This window comes from Ursus arctos, unplaced genomic scaffold (genome assembly GCF_023065955.2).
Source record: "Ursus arctos isolate Adak ecotype North America unplaced genomic scaffold, UrsArc2.0 scaffold_14, whole genome shotgun sequence".
NCBI lineage: Eukaryota > Metazoa > Chordata > Mammalia > Carnivora > Ursidae > Ursus > Ursus arctos.
The window spans coordinates 44,403,751-44,421,762 of NW_026622808.1; the positions used below are offsets into that span (position 1 = coordinate 44,403,751).

At 37.6% G+C, this 18,012-nt stretch overlaps 1 protein-coding gene across 1 annotated transcript in view; it reads right to left on the reverse strand.

The window, feature by feature from the left end:
- Positions 1-18,012, reverse strand: part of CADPS (calcium dependent secretion activator) — a 793,408-nt gene that overhangs the window by 630,396 nt on the left and 145,000 nt on the right. The window contains exon 4 of the mRNA XM_057311862.1: positions 9,659-9,775. The gene's annotated coding sequence lies outside the window, so the exon portion shown is untranslated. The remainder of the gene's footprint in view (positions 1-9,658; positions 9,776-18,012) is intronic.

Genomic DNA, 18,012 nt, shown 5'->3' on the forward strand with positions numbered 1-18,012 from the left:
AAAAGCAGCCTGATTAATTCCAGCCATACCATTTGTCAGTGATGAGTCATGTTAGGGACCACAGGGAGAGAAGGGCAGTGTCTTTCATTACTTTGCAATAAATAAACCACTTTAAAATCCATCTCTGTGGCCTCCTTTTACTTGGATTTTATGCTATTGATGTTCTGATGGATTTCAACTGATTGGCTGATTGGGCTTTTCATTCATTTATCCATCCAGCAAATATTTATTAAGTCTAACTATGTTCTAATTTAATATTCCATCTCATCCAGGTCAGTGGCCCTAAAAATATGGTCCCCAGATCAGTAGCATCAACATTACCTGGGAACTTGTAAAAAACACAGAATCTCAGGCTCCCTAAGATAATCAGAAAATGGGGGGTGTAGTCCAGCAATGTGGACTTTTTCTCCCCAGTCCTGACTGGACCTTGAAGACAGGACCCTATCTCTCTCTATCCCTGCTAGGTCTCTAGCACCTAGCACAAGACTAAACACATTGTATTTTCTTAAAAATAGTTCGTAAATGGATGAATGAATAAAGGTAAAAAGATACATATATGCAGGGTACCCTTAGTTTGATCCCATCCAGTTTAATAATTTGTGAAGAAACCCAAGATTAGAAGGCTGGAAGGACTTAGTCAAGATCTCAAGAAAAATCTAAGACACACCAGGGTCCCAAGTACTAATTTAATGTCAATCAGGAGAATATAGATGACTTTACTCCTTATTCCTTTTTTTTTTTTTGAGTTGGACATCATGATCTAGCTCTCCTTCAGAGAAAATCACTAAGACACAAAAACTTTAGAATAAGTATCTTTGTCATGATTTATGATTATACGAAGTGCTCTGACATGGAAGCTGCTGGCCACGTGTTTGCCATTCATCTCTACTGAGGACAGAGCAAGAGATGATGTACTTTACTTAGAGCAAGAGAAAATAATCTTAGAGAAGAAAAGAAAAAAAAAAACCTTCCAACCTTGAAAAAACACTATAGGAATCTCTTATTCATTCATTCATTCATTCATTCATTCATTCACTTATTCACTCATTCACTCAATAATATTTACTGAGCATCTACTGATGAGCCAGGCATTATGCAAGCTGCTGGAGATACATCGGTGAATGAGACAAATAATTACAAAATGGATTAGTTGCAATTGGACTAAGTTCTATAAAGAAAATTATATGATTCTGTGAAAGTTAATAATATGGGGACCTAAACTATTCTGGGAAGGTAAGGGAAGGCTGCTCTGGAAAGTACCATACAGTCTGGGACATGAATGGGTAAGCAGCAATCAATGAACTAATGACCTAATGAACACCCCTTTCCTGGTAGCATTGTAAGTGTTCTTATCAGGATGGTTTATCTAGGTTAGAGGGAAGGTTTAGGCAGAAAGGAATTTGTGCCCAAGGGTGAAGTCACTGGTAACTTCTCAGGGCCCTTTTCCACCGGACTATTTAAATTTTCTGGTTATAACAGAGAGGATGTAAACTAAAGGCAGGATTCAGGCCAAGGGTAGGTCATCTTTTGTTTGTTTACAAAGGCAAACCTTGGCATAATGACCATAGTCAAATAATCAATGACCATGTTCTTAAAAGATAGAGTGTGCTGTGAAAGATAAAGATGATTGGCTTTGACTTTCTATGTCAGCTGATGCCTTGGTTATTGGAAGCACCTGAGGACAAAGATTTGCGCATGGAGAAGTATTCTGAAAATGCAAAGTCTAGATTCTGCAGAAACATTGTTTATTTTTGTTTGTTTATTTCAAAGTGAGAGTGCTGAGAGAGGCAGAAGAAATAGTAAATAGAAGGGCTGAGAGTCTAATTTTCACACACTGCTTGTGAAAGGCAGAGCAAGAAAATGAGGATTATCAAAATTTATGGTCAGGAAAGCATGTGGTGTGGACTGGGAATAGGACCATCCCACTGGGTGTGGAATGATCCTTATGCCGGATATAATGAAAACATCATGTGGGTACAGTAGTTCATTATTATACATACTCTGTTACACCTGGGGTCAAATGGTACCCAATACAATCCTATGTAATTTTAATACCTGTTGCAATTGAGTTTCCCCATGGTGTGGTCGTGTCCCGTGTACTAGTACTATAATTATTTAGGAAGGTCGTGAGAATATCTGTGGCAGCTGTAATTAGTAACAAATTTACCTTGTAATAACTGCAGTGTAGACAGGTGAATCTTACTGTCAGATGGCAGGCTAAAGTTAATAGATGAGAAAACATTTAGCTTCTTGAAGGCAAGATAATGGTTTCTTCCTATCTTTATCTTTTGTACCCAAACAGTGCTTGACACTTTGGAGCCAGAGTTAGGGAGAGGAGGGCTTGGGTAGGTGGGTCTGGGGAGGGAAGGAAGAGAGGGAGGGAGCAAACCTGATATGAGCTCCAAACAGGTGGTTTTCTATTCTGGTTACATAGTAAAATCACCCAGAGAGATTTCTGTTTGTTCTAATTTTTACTGAACATTACATGCACAAAGAGAAGTGTCCACATCATTAGTGTACAGCTTGTTGGACTACATATCAAGAAACAGAACATTATTAGCATCTTAGAAGTTCCTTCTATGTCCCTTTGCATTCATTACCCCTGACACAGGGTAAACACTTTCCAGTCTTCTAACATTATAGATAAAACATTTAGAATAACTCATTTATATGCAAAAAACCAAAATAAACAAACAAAAACACCATAGATGAGTTTGGGTTATTTTTGACATTTATATAATTGGAACAATCAGAATATAGTCTTCGGTGTCTGGCTTCTTTCACTCAACATGGTGTGTGAGATTTGTCCATACTGTGTGGAGTGTTAGTATGTTGGTTCTCACTATTTATAGTGTTCCTTTGTGTGAATATAAAAATTTATTCATTCCACTCTTGATGGGTAATTGGTTTCTGTTCTGCTTTAAGCTATGTTGAATAGTGCTCTTGTGAACATTTCTGGCATGTCTTTTGATGTACATAGGGAAATTTCTGTTGGGAGTGGGATTGCTAGGTCACAAGGCGTTTGTATGTTCAGCTTTAGTAGACACTCCCAAGCAGTTTTCCAAAGTGGTCATGCTGGTGCACATGCCCACCTGTAGTGTGTAAGAGTTCTAGTTGCTCCAGATCCTCATCTATACTTGGTATTGAGTGTCTGTCATTTCCACCACTTTGGTGGGTATGAGGTCATCTTGCCTTGTGGTTTAAGGTGCATTTCTCTGGTAATTAATGAAGTTGAGTACTTTTTCCTATACTTACTGATCATTTATATAACCTCTGTTGTAAATTTACTGCTCTAATCTTATACCCAATTTCCTATTGAATTATCTGTCTTTTGCTTCTCCATTTGTGGGAGTTCTAAATACATTCTGGATATGAATCTCCATTGGATTTGTGTATTGTTATTATCTTCCCCCACTCTAGGGCTTTCTTTTAAACTTATCTTAACTCCTTGTTTTAATGGACAGAAGTTCTTCACTTGAATGTAGCCTGATTTATCAGATTTTTCTTTACAGTTAGTACTTTTAGTGTCAATCCATGAAATTTTTACCTGCTCTATGTTCATAAATATATTTTCTTACTTTTTTCTTCTGAAAGTTTTACTATTCTGTTTCCTTCATTTAGATATGCAATCCAGTTGGGATTGGCATTTGCATATAGTGTGAGGTAGGAATTAAGATACAATTTTTTTTCTACTTGGATGTCCAGTTGACCCAGCTTCATTTACCTTTCCCAACTCATGACAGCCTTTCATTGTCATAAATCAGGTGACCATGTAGGTCTGCATCTGTTTCTGGACTCTCTTTTCTGTTCCGTCTTTGCACCAACATCACCCTGGCTCGACTACTATAGGTTCGTAATAGGCTTGCTTTCTGAGTGTAAGTCTTACAGATTGGCTCTTCTTCAAGATACTCTTCATTACACGTGGCTTTTTGCATTTCATTTTAACTAGCATCAACCTGTTGATTTCTACCAAAACCAACCTGCTGGGATTCTGATACAGATTGCATTGAATATATCAATCAGTTTGGGAGAATTGACGACTTTAGAATATTGTCTTCTTCCTACTCATGTACATGATATATTTGCCTAAGTTTTCTTGGATAGCATTTTAGTTTACAGTAGTAAATAGCCTGCATATCTTTTGTTATATTTATTCTTTGCTATTTGGTACATGCTGATGTGACTGAAATGGTACTTGTGCAGCTTTTAAAAAATGCTGATGCTTAGGCTGCACCGTGTAGAGAGTCTGAGATAATTCTTCTGGGATGAAGTCTCAGCTTCTGTGACCTACACAGCCAAGCTTGAGTCTAACTCTTTGCTTGCTCTTGGGAAATCAGTAAACCATTTGAGCAATCATATCATTATTTGAAAACATGGAATAAGAATATCTGTCTCCCCAGTTCAGGAGTATTCTGTGGTTATAATTTGGTGCCAAATGTAAAACTCAGAAGCGTAATTAATTTGACCTAGATATTTTGTTATTTTCAGGGTAGATAACAAGATTAATTTTACTTACAAAATGCAGTAAAACCACACTAATCTAATGTTGATTTGATCACATTATCCTGGGGCCTAAGAACTCTCAACAGTAAAAATACATGTCGTCAAGACAAAGTAATTCTTTCCCTTAGTCGTAGGAGAATCCTCCACTATTTCATTCAGAACCCGTTTGTTCTTATGTTGAAAACAGTTCTAACAAGCTTAGTCACCTGGATTCCCAGACTTCAACAGAGGTAAGAAGCAAGAAGAATAGAATAGAAGGCAAGACCACCAGAAATAAGCCCATAGGCACCAGGGAAGGTGATTGTGTGAAACAGGAAAGACAAAGGAACTCAAAGTACAGCAGGCTGAGCTACTTAGTTTCAGTTTAGGGGAGAAAACAAGTCAGTAATGCTGGAGAGTATTATTTCGTTATACACAGGCCTGTAACTAATTGTCATTATTTAAGCCCCAAATCAGCACAAAAAGCCTGTGCGCTTTTTAGAAGATGGTAGGGAAAATGGAAAATATATTTTAAGGAATTTTCAAAAAGAATGATTAAAGTAAAATTTTGACATTTTTGCTATCCAAAAATACACTTCTTTTCATCTGTTTGAAATATGAGATAAATGGTATTTTTATTTATCACCTCACCATGGGTAAAGAGGTAAGCACTTACCAATCTTTTTCATTTTATTCCACCTTAAGGGAAAATGCTATTAATTACCATCTGCCTGGCTCTGTTGCAAGGTGGGGCATACCTCTGCAGTCCCCCTTAAAGAGTGAGTGTCCCAGATTTAACCCTGTCTTTATAACCCTATTTGTCATTTAAATAGTTTAGAGCTAATGGTGTTACAATCCAGCCTGACTCACACATTTGATTTCCTTACATTGTCTTCAGGAGCAAATTGAGAAGCAGAATATTTCCATGGGAAACTGAATTATTTCTCCCTAGAGTTGTATTTCACCAATTCTTGGTCCAATATCCCTGTACCAAATCCTAAAATAGAATGATCAATACTGCATTTTATCTGTGAAATTAGATCCTATGAAACCATTATTCAGCACAAAAGAAGCCAGAGCACATGTTTACTCACAGTGAAGCCAGCCAAGCCCAGATAAGTGTCTGCCAAACATCAGTGAAAAGTCCAGGGATCTGGGTGGCAGATGTTGCTTTCTGACCACAAACAAGCAAAACACTGTGGGAGCTAGACCTTTGAGTATTTCTCCACCTGAACTCTCTCTCTCAAATAATAAATAAATAAATAAACAAATAAATAAATAAATAAATAAAATCTTTAAAAACAGCAACAGTGACAACACAGAGGCCCAGACCTCGCTTCACACCAGCTGATCAGAATCCTATCCCCAGTTCTGGATCCTGAGAATTCGCATCCTTATGTTTTTGTTTGTTTTGTTTTTGTTTAATAATATTTTTTATTATATTATGTTAGTCACCATACAGTACATCCCTAGTTTTTGATGTAAAGTTCCATGATTCATTACTTGCGTATAACACCCAGTGCACCATGCAATACGTGCCCTCCTTAATACCCATCACCGGTCTATCCTGTCCCTCCCTCCCCCTGAAGCCCTCAGTTTGTTTCCCAGAGTCCATAGTCTCTCATGGTTTGTTTGTTTTTGGATTTTAAGCTCCCCCTCTCCCCGCCGGGTAGTTTTAATGCACAGCCACAGTTGAGAGTCAGTGGCCTAAGTGATAGCTGTTCAGACTAGGGGTTCCTGTCTCTATGTGATCTTGGATACTATTCTTAGCCTGTCTGGACTGCAGTTTTTTCATCTTTAAAATAAAAGTGCCACTGGTGGTGAGCATAGCTAACATAGAGAATCATGGAAGCACATGCTGTATATCTGAAAGTAATGTAACAAACCCTGTGTGTTAACTATACTTCAATAAAAAAAAAAAAAAGAAAGATTAACTAATTAATTAATTAAAAGTGCCAGATTAGATGCTTCTTTCATTTTCTGGCTCACATTTCTAGGTACTGAACTCCTTGTGTTAGGGGTGCCTAGGTGGCTCAGTGGATTAAAAATCCAACTCTTTATTTCAGCTTGGGTCCTGATCTCAGGGTCTTGATCTCAGGGTCAAGCCCTGCACTGGGCTCTATGCTGGGCATGGAGTCTACTTAAAAATAAATAAACAAACTCCTTGTGTTAATTCACTGGTATTTTAAATGATCTATCACTTCTATCTATAATGACCCTGGATAAGTTTCGTATGCTTTTTATAGCTTAACTTTTTCATCTGGAAACCAGACAGAAATAGTGGTGTTAGTGAAAGAGTGTACGACTTGGGGAGAGAGAATTCTGACCATTTAAGTCCAAGTAAGGTAAGCCTCCTTGCTCTGTGGTTTGTCTTCTACAACTGACTGAATTACGAAGCAGGAGGCTGGGTCCTTTTACCTCTGCCTGCATGGGGTTGATGTGGGCATCATTACAACTGGAGCTGTGCCACCCATGAGGCTCAGAGGTGATAAAACAACAACAACAACAACAAGAACAACAAAACAAGAAAAACACAAACCTCTTCCCTGGGCAATCTAGCTTTTACACTTAGAGTGTTCTTGACCAACCATGATGTTCCGGGCAGGACAACAGCCAGAACTCTGAATAAACGCTCCTAAAAGAACCTGAGAAGGGAGCAGTTGGCGGAGATTTCATGCCTTGCTCTCTCAAAGGCTCAGAAGACCTTTCCCTAAGCAACCTGGTTAAGGTTTCTTCTTCTTATCATTGGTCTGCTGCCCTCAGTTTTTTCTCCGGATGCCCAGGGAGGGAGAAACGGGCTGTACTGATGCAATGGTGAAGCAAAGGAATGAAAGGAAGCCATTTGCCTCATATTTTTGAGAGAGAATAGAGAAAGAAAACAGAAGAAAAAGGAGGAAAGGAAGGCCTCTGGGGGTTCACACTGGCTTGCTCATTTCTTCCTTCGGATAAAAGAATAACCTGAGCTAACTTCCCTACACACTGTGAAAGGAAATTAATTTCCAGTAATGGAATAGTTGATAGAAACTCTCTAGAACGGTGTCCAAACTTATGTTCATGAGAATCTTCTGGGAAGCTAAATAAGGAAGGCTCAGCCCTTCTCAGGAATTCAGTTTTCAGAAATGCCTACAAAGTAATAGTTTAAAAAATTTATTCATAGGGATGCCTGGGTGGCTCATTTGGTTGAGCATCTGCCTTTGGCTCAGGTCATGATCTCAGGGACTTCCTGCTCGGCGGGGGCCCTGCTTCTCCCTCTCCCTCTGCCTGCCGCTCCCCCTGCTTGTTCTCGCTCTCTCTCTCTATCAAATAAATAAATAAAATCTTTAAGAAAAATTTATTCATAGTTAACAATAAGTAGTTTGGTGCAATTTTAACCATAATAATTAACACAAAACATAACAATGTATTTAAGAAAAAAATATGTAAGAATCATAAGTAAACTTTCTGAAGTTAGTAAAAAGAAAAAAGTGCCTTGAGGTGTGAAGTCTGGGTCTGAAGACCTCATCTCCAGAATTACTTTTGTATGGATATTTTATCACTGAGGTTATTACATTGCATTGATACTTTATTTTGTTACTTACTTACTTACTTAATTAATTAAGATGGATGGAGAGGGAGAGAGAGAATCTCAAGCAGGCTTCACAGCCAGTGTGTAGCCCAAAGTGGGACTCGATCTCACAACCCTGAGATCATGACCTGAGCCAAAATCAAGAGTCAGATACTTAACCAGCTGAGCCACCCAGGTGTCCCACATAGATATTTTCAAAAACCCATGATTTCCACCTATGTGACCCTATATAAATTGCTTCATTTCTTTGTGCCTCCATTTTCTCACCCGAACTGGAGAGAAATATCGGTGTTGGTAAGAGTGTATGGCTAGGTAAAAGGGAATTGCAATTATTTTGGTCTTTCTCCATTTTTTAGTCCATTTGATTTTTTATGGCAGGAACTAGATTCTAGTGCTGGCAATACAGTTGGCACTTAAACATGTTTGTTGAATGAATGAATGGATAAATTCTTAAATGGATGAATGAGAAAAATGGGAGGACAGAAGCCTCATAGAACTTGTTTCCCCTTTGGCTTAAACATCAAGATTTGCAAACTGTGTTAGAATTATTAGTTCACATATTTTACCAGCCCACTTTCCTTGAGTATGTCCCATGTAGTGCTCAGTCAAATCAACAGTTAACATTCTTTGGGAATCTATGTTTTCCTCTGATTACAGTAATGGAAAATTCTTAGTAGTAATGACTTGATCATATAATAACAGAAATCAAAATCTCAAAGTTGGACTCCTGAGGTCACATATAGCTCTTCCTTGTCCACACATCCCCAAGCAGCCAATTATACATTCCTTTTCTTGCTTCAAAATGTGTCATTTAAAAAGCAAGGGTCAGTTGAAAATTTTTTCTCTCATTGTTTTATCTCAACCTTTTAACTCTACCATCTAATGAAACCATTACATTTTCTTTTTTTTTATAATGGCACAAATTAAAAGTATGTGTATAGACCACTACCCAGCAATAAAAATGGATTGACTATTGATACACACAACGTGGGTGCATCTTTAAACTTGCTGAGTTTAAAAAGCCAGTTTCAAAAGGTTACATACTGTTTCATTCATATTTATTCACTCGTGAAATGACAGAATTGTAGAGATGGAGAACATATTAGTGGCTTCCAGGGGTTAGGAAGAAGGGAAGGAAAGAAGGTGTTTATGGCTATAAAAGCATCACATGAGGGACCTTTATGATGGAACTGTTCTGTATCTTGACTGTGGTCATAGTTACATGAATCTACACTTGTGATAGAATTGCAGAGAAGTAAACATACACACACACATAAATGAGTGTACGCAAAATGGGTGAAATATGAATCAGGTCTATGGATTGTACCAATACCAATTACATGGTTGTGATATTATACTGCAGTTACATAAGACGTTACTGCTGGGGGAGATTGGGGAAGGATATAAGGGATCTCTACTATTTCTTAAAACACTGTGTGAATTATTTCAAAATTATCTCAAATTAAAAAATTTTTAAGTGTGTGTATATATGTATATATGCATAAATATAATAAAATGCTTGAATCTCCATATATGTATGTACGTATATAGACACACACACATACACACACAATTTACACCCCACCTTAAGAAAGTTGAATATTATCATACCTTTGATGACCCTGTAACCTTCCTTCTGATACTCATTTCCCTTCTTCACCTCCGAGAGGAACCACTATCCTGGATCTTCTGTTTATCATTCTCTTACTTTCTTTACAATTTTAACACCTGTGTGTATACAAGAAAGATTATACTACTATTGCTTGTAATAACAAAGAATTAAACAAAGCCCAAATGTCCACCAAAAACAAAATATCCAATAAGTTTCAGCCAATTCATACCAAGGCAAAACAGACATTAAGGAAATAAATTACAGATCTATAAATTAACGAGAATGAATCTCAAAAACATAATTTTGGGCAAAAAAAAACCCAAACAGCAGAAATACATACAATACAATCTCGCTTTTATAAACTACAAACCTATGTGAAGCCAAACAATATTATTTAGAATAAACCATACTGCTATTTTCCTTTGTAAACTGAATTATCAAAAACCTCACAGTTTTGGGGGGAATATAGGACAATTTGGTCAATTGTTTCCAGGATCATTATGGCAGTGCCATATAATTGGCCTTTAGAATTTTTCTTCTGGTGACCTGGTTCCGTTTTAGAATCTGCTTCACTTCCCTAGTGAATGATTTGAAGTAAAAATGGTAAAATTCCCCCTATTTCCAAAAAGTCGTTTGAAACATGGTGCTGGCTGCCACTTGAAATTTTCTTTACTGGTTCCAGAATAATAAGAAATCACCCGAAGTTCATCTCATTGGAAGTCTTGAAGAGGATCTTATTATTTTGCAGAGTTGCTGAGAACCAATGCAACACATCATGTGATTTATGCAAAGACTAAATTGCAGTTATTATCAAGCTAGCAATGGCTAGCTAGTACAGATGCTGATATGGATTGGTGCAATTTTTAAAATCATCAGCTGGTTTTTCTTTTTCAGTACTGGCCTTTTCTTCCCCTCTAACGATATACATTTTTGGAGCTGCAGCTATCCTGACAGTTAATAATATAACGGAATAATATAATGGCAATACTAACAGAAGACTCATGACTTTCCAGGTTGTTCTAAGGACTATACATGTATAGAGTCACTTAATCCTCACAGCCCTGTGGGAAAACTGAGGCATGAGAGGTTAGGGAATCTGTTCAAGGTCACACAGTTGGCTGGGGGCAGCTAACAGTCCATGCTTACAACCTCCACAGTCAACTGTCTGTACAAAGCTAAAGACACACATATCTGTGTGTTAGCTGTGTAAACATATTTCAAAAGAGACAATGGAAAAGATTTTATATATATGATTACATATAATATATATATATATATATATATATATATATATATATATATATATATGAAGTAGGCTCTAAGCCCAATGTGCCACTTGCACTCACAACCCTGAGATCAAGAGCTGCATGCTCTACTGAGTCATCCAGCAGCCCCTGAAATATACTTTTAAGACACAAGGTTGCATAATTCTCAAGCTCAGTAAACTTAATCTTCAGATAAGCAATTTGTACATATAGAGAGAAAAGAAAATGGTGTTAACTGGGGCTGTTTTCTCACATGTTATATGCTAGACCTTAGGTTTCACTGAGCAGCAAAGAATCACATTAAAAAAATTAATCTTTAAAAAGCTCAGGAAAAAATCTTCAATTAATGTACATAAGGAGAAGCAGGGGTGGTCTTATTGTTAATACTCTCTCAGGCCTCCCTTTCCCCCACCCTGCCCCAGTTGATGCTTATGCTCAGTCAAGGTGAAGAACACCGTATTGGTTAACACCATGCTTTCCAGAGAGAAACCCTTCAACTGCCAGTATCAGAGCCACATGTTATCAGCTACATTTGAGGATCACTCTTCCAAAATTAGCTTCCTCTTCAAATGGGGAGGTGTGGTGAGAAACCATCCCCAGCTGTGGACAGGGTAGGAGTAGAGTGCATGGTAATTATAACAAAGACATCTTCTTAATTTAAGCTGAGGTTGATTATCTTCTGTGTGTATTGGCTTCATGAATTTCTTCATCTGAAACGCCCACCATTGCCTTAGACCAGGTTTTATTAGTTGATTTATCTTTTTCACATTAATTAGCAGGTGTTTTATATTCTGAATTCATTCAGCCTCTTGTAGATATCTGTTGAGCTTGTTCCATGATGCCAGGGCTGTTACAGGCTGTAGCAGGTGTTTTGGTGAAAAACGGCAAGGTTGCTATTCTTATGACTGTCTGTTCTATAGATATGTGGGAAATAGACAATAAAATATACAGTAGATCCTCTAATATTAGATTTTCATAAGTAGTACCATGAAAATGATCTCAACATAATGAGATAGAGAGTAGTGCAAGAGGGGATAGGTGTGCTGAAGTCGGCTTGTCTCAGCTTGCAAGAACTGATTGTTTAATTTTCAGAAATTTTTCAAGCTGGTTGTTGAACAGTCCTTATTAAAATGTAAATCATCTAAACTTATAATTAAATAAATTGTATTGAACACAAAGGCAGTAAGTACTCAAAACTTAGCTTCCTAATTACTCCACTGCATTACGTCTATTGTCTCTGTGGGTTACAGTGTATCTCTTCCAAACTCTACCTTCAGTGACGTAACTTGAAACAGGTCACGGTAGCAGTATGTATACCATAGAATTGCCAAACACTAATCATCAGGGCTTGATTTATTGTTTTGTGGATTGTCTAAAATTTAGAAAGTTACAGAGAGAATATTAATAATGCAAATAAGCTTAATAGTGTGCCTTATCAGTAGCTGTTATGTTGTGATTATCACAAAAAATTTAGAAAAGATTCTTTCTGTATTTAAAAACTATTAATCTGGGGTGCCTGGGTGGTTCAGTCGGTTAAGCATCTACCTTCAGCTCAGGTCATGATCTCCAGGGTCCTGGGATCAAGCCCCGTGTTGGGCTTCCTACTCAGCAGGGAATTTGCTTCTCTCTCTCTCTCTCTCTCTCTCTCTCTCTCTCTCCCCCCCACCTCTGAACCTTCCCACTGCTCATTCTCTCTCTCTCTCAAATAAATAAATTAAAAAACCCACAACTATCCAATTCAGCATTTTCTATGGCCCAGGCCATCACTATTTTCTTCCACACTCCCAAATACAAACTCCTCCCAGTTTGGAATTCTCTGGGTTATTTAAACACAATAACGAAACCAAACACCTGGTGAGAAATGTTATCAGCTGTAAAGTGGCCTCTTCTCTATGTTGCTTGGCTGTACCTCCTTTGGCAAAGGCTGCAGTCCCCAGTATAGCTTAATAGGCTGTATCTGACAGAGCTCAGTGATGATATCAACAGTGGCTTGGATTTTTTCCCATTCCTGCTGTCAGTCAAGCTTCCTCCAGATTGGAGGCTTTACCCGTCGTATCGAGAACCTCCTGGAGATGGCTTTGACTGAACAAGCCTGAAACTATCCCCATAAGAATGTTATGTTGTCTATTGAGCTGCCACATGGCTTCCACTTACATTCCACTAACAATTTTTGCCAACTGTTATTAATCATATTTTTCTTTCAGTGAAGACTTTAAAAAAAAATTTCTATGCCCAAGAGTGCTATGAAACAGGAAATAATTGAAGACATGGAAACCAAGATTTCTATTGTCTGGGTTATTAAGATTGAGTTGTTGAGACAAACTGCGTTTGTGTATAACTTCAAGGTCATTGGAATGGTAGGATTTAATAGAATCTGTTAGAGTACAGGTTCAGAAAAATTGCATCAGTATGAACTAAAACAATCAGAGACAGTCTAAATATGGATTTAACTAAAATCAGAGCTTCAATTCAGATTTGCCTCCATTAGCAAGACATAGGAATATCAAGAAAAGATATTCTAGGATGAAGAAAAAGGGTGTGATGAGTGGAAGAGGTCATGAGCATGATGTATGCCGGCTAGACCCATGGACCTGCATGTGTTGGAGAGGGTGAAGAAAAGGGAAAGCAGCAATGATTCATGTTCTTCCCTCTTTTTCTTTGACTCCCCATCCTGTCCTTACTTATCATCTTGCCTGTCTGCTTTTTAAAGTCATCAAACATGGAGAATTATTGTTGGAATTTATCTCTTGGAAGTAGTAAAAAAAATTAATTTCCCTAAAGTGTAGTGATACATTCTCTTTCATTTCATCTAAGTCCAGGTCCTTCCGCTCCTGGGCTGTGTGACCTTGTGGGCATTTTTTTTTTTTTAAGCCTCTTTGAATCTCATTTAATTCATCTGTAAACGGGGATTTGTAAGATTTTCCTTGCAGAGACAGAAGGATTGAATTAATTCGTGTTACGACGTGGTCACAAATGTCAATTTTTCTTGTGAGATTTATTTGTCCATTAATTTATTGCTAGGGGTCGTTTTATTCCTACAACCTCTCTGTTCATTTTTGTTCTTCCAACTCTTACTTGAATCTGTTACATGCATGATAGATGGTCAGGCAAGACATGATGAATACATGAGTGAATGGGCAAATGGAGCAAGAATCACCTTGAACTCTTGTTTCCATAGAGAAGATCTGAGAGACGGTTGTGTGTCACTGTGCTTCCTTATTGCTCCCAGTTATCTTTTGTCTTTTTTTTTTTAACTGTTTAAGATCACAGCAGGCCTTGATCACTATTCCTGCTCTAATGCAGAATGACTTCCAGCACATAGGCTGAGAGAAAAATAACAGAATGTGGCTTTGAGTGCTGTGAACAAAGGAGCTCTGAATGCTGTTCTAACAGTATTTTATGACATTATTTCTCCCATTGTATGCTCTTTCCTGCATCCTTACTGCTACATATTGATTGAAAGTGTCTAAAAAGAGCACTGAAAAGGGAAAATGGAGTCATCCTAGGATGTGTGCCCTATAGTGCATCAGACAGAACAGTGGGAGGGAAAGAAGGGAAACCGATCTGGAATAAGGTGATCTGGGCAAGGGACAATGGGGAGAGTAAAAAGAGAAAAAAAGAGAGAGAGAGAAAGAACATTATAGTAGCAGCAATAAAGGAGAAACATGTAGAAAATGTTCTTTTGTCAATTCTTAGAATCTCAGGCCCCTAAGGGAGTTTCTGAACCCTTTTCATCTGAATGTTAAGTGGAGACCTAATTTCTTTCTTGGCAAGAAGGCTAAATGACAGAATTCTCGGGATTGTAAGGGACTCTATGTTCAAATAGTATAACCAAAAGCAGTGGTAGTGTCTCTTCTGAATCCCTGCTTAATAGGTATCTAAGCTGTAGTTGCTTGCTTCCAAATGGATGGAACTCACTACATACAAGTACTTCATACTTGTTCTTCTCATGCTGTATTGAAATCTTTATCTCCGTAATTTCTACCTGCTTGTCTTGTATTCAAGTTCCACTGCTTACTACTGGGTAATCTTTGGAAGGTTAGAGAATCTGGGCTTCAGTTTTCTTATCTATAAGTTTGGTATAACAGTATCTAGTTCATCCAGTTGTGGTAAGAATGAAATAAAAATAATCCGTTTGAATCAAAGAATATCTTCGGGTCCTTCCATATTTTATCTTCTGTGGTTTCCAGTTTTCTCCCCAGTCTGAAAGTGTTTTAGTTCTTTTTTTTTTTTTTTAAGATTGTATTTATTTATTTGACAGAGAGAGAGACAGCCAGCGAGAGAGGGAACACAAGCAGGAGGAGTGGGAGAGGAAGAAGCAGGCTCATAGCAGAGGAGCCTGATGTGGGGCTCGATTCCATAATGCCAGGATCACGCCCTGAGCCAAAGGCAGACGCTTAACCGCTATGCCACCCAGGCGCCCCGTGTTTTGGTTCTTCTATCATCCTTTAAAATCCTTCCCGGTTCTCAGATCCCAACAAAATTATTTGGTGACTATTTTCCCCCTCATCTAATTTTACATCACCTGCTATAGAACTCACACAATTTCAAGAATGTAAAAGGATGTAATTGACCCAATTTATAGACTGAGATTCCCTGCTGGTAAGATGAAGGTCTCCTTTGCCCCCTGATAGAAATTCGAACTTCCACTGAAGCCCTGAGATCATTTAGATAAGCTACCAACGATTCCAGGGAAACATGTAAAGTGGGATCTATTTATAAGCATAAGTTCATTTTTTTGTATTATTATTATTGTATTTATACTTCATTATTCTGTTATAAAAATAATTCACGATTATGGTAGAAAGAGGAGAAAATAAAGATGAACAAATTATCCACTTATACAAAATATCCATATTTAATTGTTTTAGAGATTTTGTTTATATCCCTCCTGACTTTTGTTTTCTGTTTAATATACAAATAGAAAATATAATTGTTTGGTGTAAGGGAATATATTCTGTATATAGCTGTCCAATTTTCCCAGCACCATTTATTTAAGAGACTATCTTTTTTCCATTGGATATTTTTTCCTGCTTTGTCAAAGATTAGTTGACCATAGAGCTGGGGGTCCATATCTGGGCTCTCTATTCTGTTCCATTGATTTATGTGCCTGTTTTTGTGCCAGTACCATGCTGTCTTGGTGATCACAGCTTTGTAATACAGTTAGAAATCAGCAATGTGATGTCCCCAGCTTTGTTTTTCTTTTTCAACATTTCCTTGGCAATTTGGGGTCTTTTCTGGTTCCACACAAATTTTAGGATTTGTTCCAGCACTTTGAAAAATGGCATTGGTATTTTGGTTGGGATGGCATTGAAAGTATAGATTTCTCTGGGCAGCATAGACATTTTAACAATGTTTATTCTTCTGATCCATGAGCATGGAATGTTTTTCTATCTTTTTGTGTCTTCTTCAGTTTCTTTCATAAGTGTTCAACGGACAACTGGATAAAGAAGACGTGGTCCATATGTACAATGGAATATTACTCAGCCGTCAGAAAGGATGATTAAACAACATTTGCATCAACATGGGTAGAACTGGAGGAGATTATGCTAAGTGAAATAAGTCAAGCAGAGAAAGACAATTATCATATGGTTTCACTTATTTGTGGAACATAAGGAATAGTAAGGAGGACATTAGGAGAAGGAAGGGAAGAGTGAAGGCGGGGAAATCAGAGGGGGAGACGAGCCATGAGAGACTATGGACTCCAGGAAACAAACTGAGGGTTTTAGAGGGGAGGTCGGTGGGGAGATGGGTTAGCCCGGTGATGGGTGTTAAGGAGGGCACATGTTGCATGGAGCACTGGGTGTTATACACAAACAATGAATCACGAAACACTGTACCAAAAGCTAATGATGTACTGTATGGTAACTAACAGAATAAAAAAAAATAAATTCAATTTAATTAACATACAGTGTATTATCAGTTTTAGAGATACAATAAAAAATATATAATTGTTTTACAAGTTAAGATTATCCCAAAGAGGGGCGCCTGGGTGGCACAGCGGTTAAGCGTCTGCCTTCGGCTCAGGGCGTGATCCCGGCGTTATGGGTTCGAGCCCCACATCAGGCTCCTCCGATAGGAGCCTGCTTCTTCCTCTCCCACTCCCCCTGCTTATGTTCCCTCTCTCGCTGGCTGTCTCTATCCTGTCAAATAAATAAATAAAATCTTAAAAAAAAAAAAAAAGATTATCCCAAAGAAACTGATCAATAGATCTTCTGTTTAATTCTACCATATATATTGAAAGTTCTTTGAAGTTCAATATGCATATTCTTTATAATTCTCAGTGCACAGATAATATCCCCATAGCTATTTACTCAATTGCCTACAGGTATGCAATTATGATTCCAAATCTGTGATTTTATAAACAAATGCTACATTAAGCATTCTTGAACATCTATCTCTTTGCACTTATATGACCATTACCTTAGAATAAATTTCTATATGTGGAACTGGTGGGTCTAAATGTATTTTTTTTTTTTAGTCTACTGATTCTTATTAACAAATTGACACCAAGAAAGGATTGCATCTAAATGATGTATAAACATGCTTATTTCCTCACATAATCTATGATTATTAAAAAGAAAGAACTGAAGACCATGGCCAACTCAATAAATGTTAGCTATTGTGGTCACTGTCAATATTATTCTATTACTGTTTTCTTGATGTTGTTGTCATTTTCCAATTTTCCTCAGTGGAGATCTTGTGACATAATTAAAATGGAGTACTTGCTTTTTTCCTACAAGTATCCCACACCTTAAATCTCTGTATCTTGCTCATGTTGTTCATTCTAATTATAGTGTCTTTTCCTTTTGTCTCACCTGTCAATAGCCTACCCATCCTGCAAGGTTGATGTTATAGAGACAAACTGAAGTTGGGTTTTTTTGGTTGGTTTTTGTTTTTCTGAAGCCCTCAACCATGGGATCTATCTCTTCATTTTCTGGATTTCTAACAGCACTCAGGTTAGCTCTTTCTGAATCATACTCTTTGCATTCTTGATTTGGGATGTAACAATTAAAGTGTAACTCATTTGACTTTGAGGAGCATGTCTTTTTTTAATAGCTGCATCTCCTGTGGTGCCTAGCACTAAG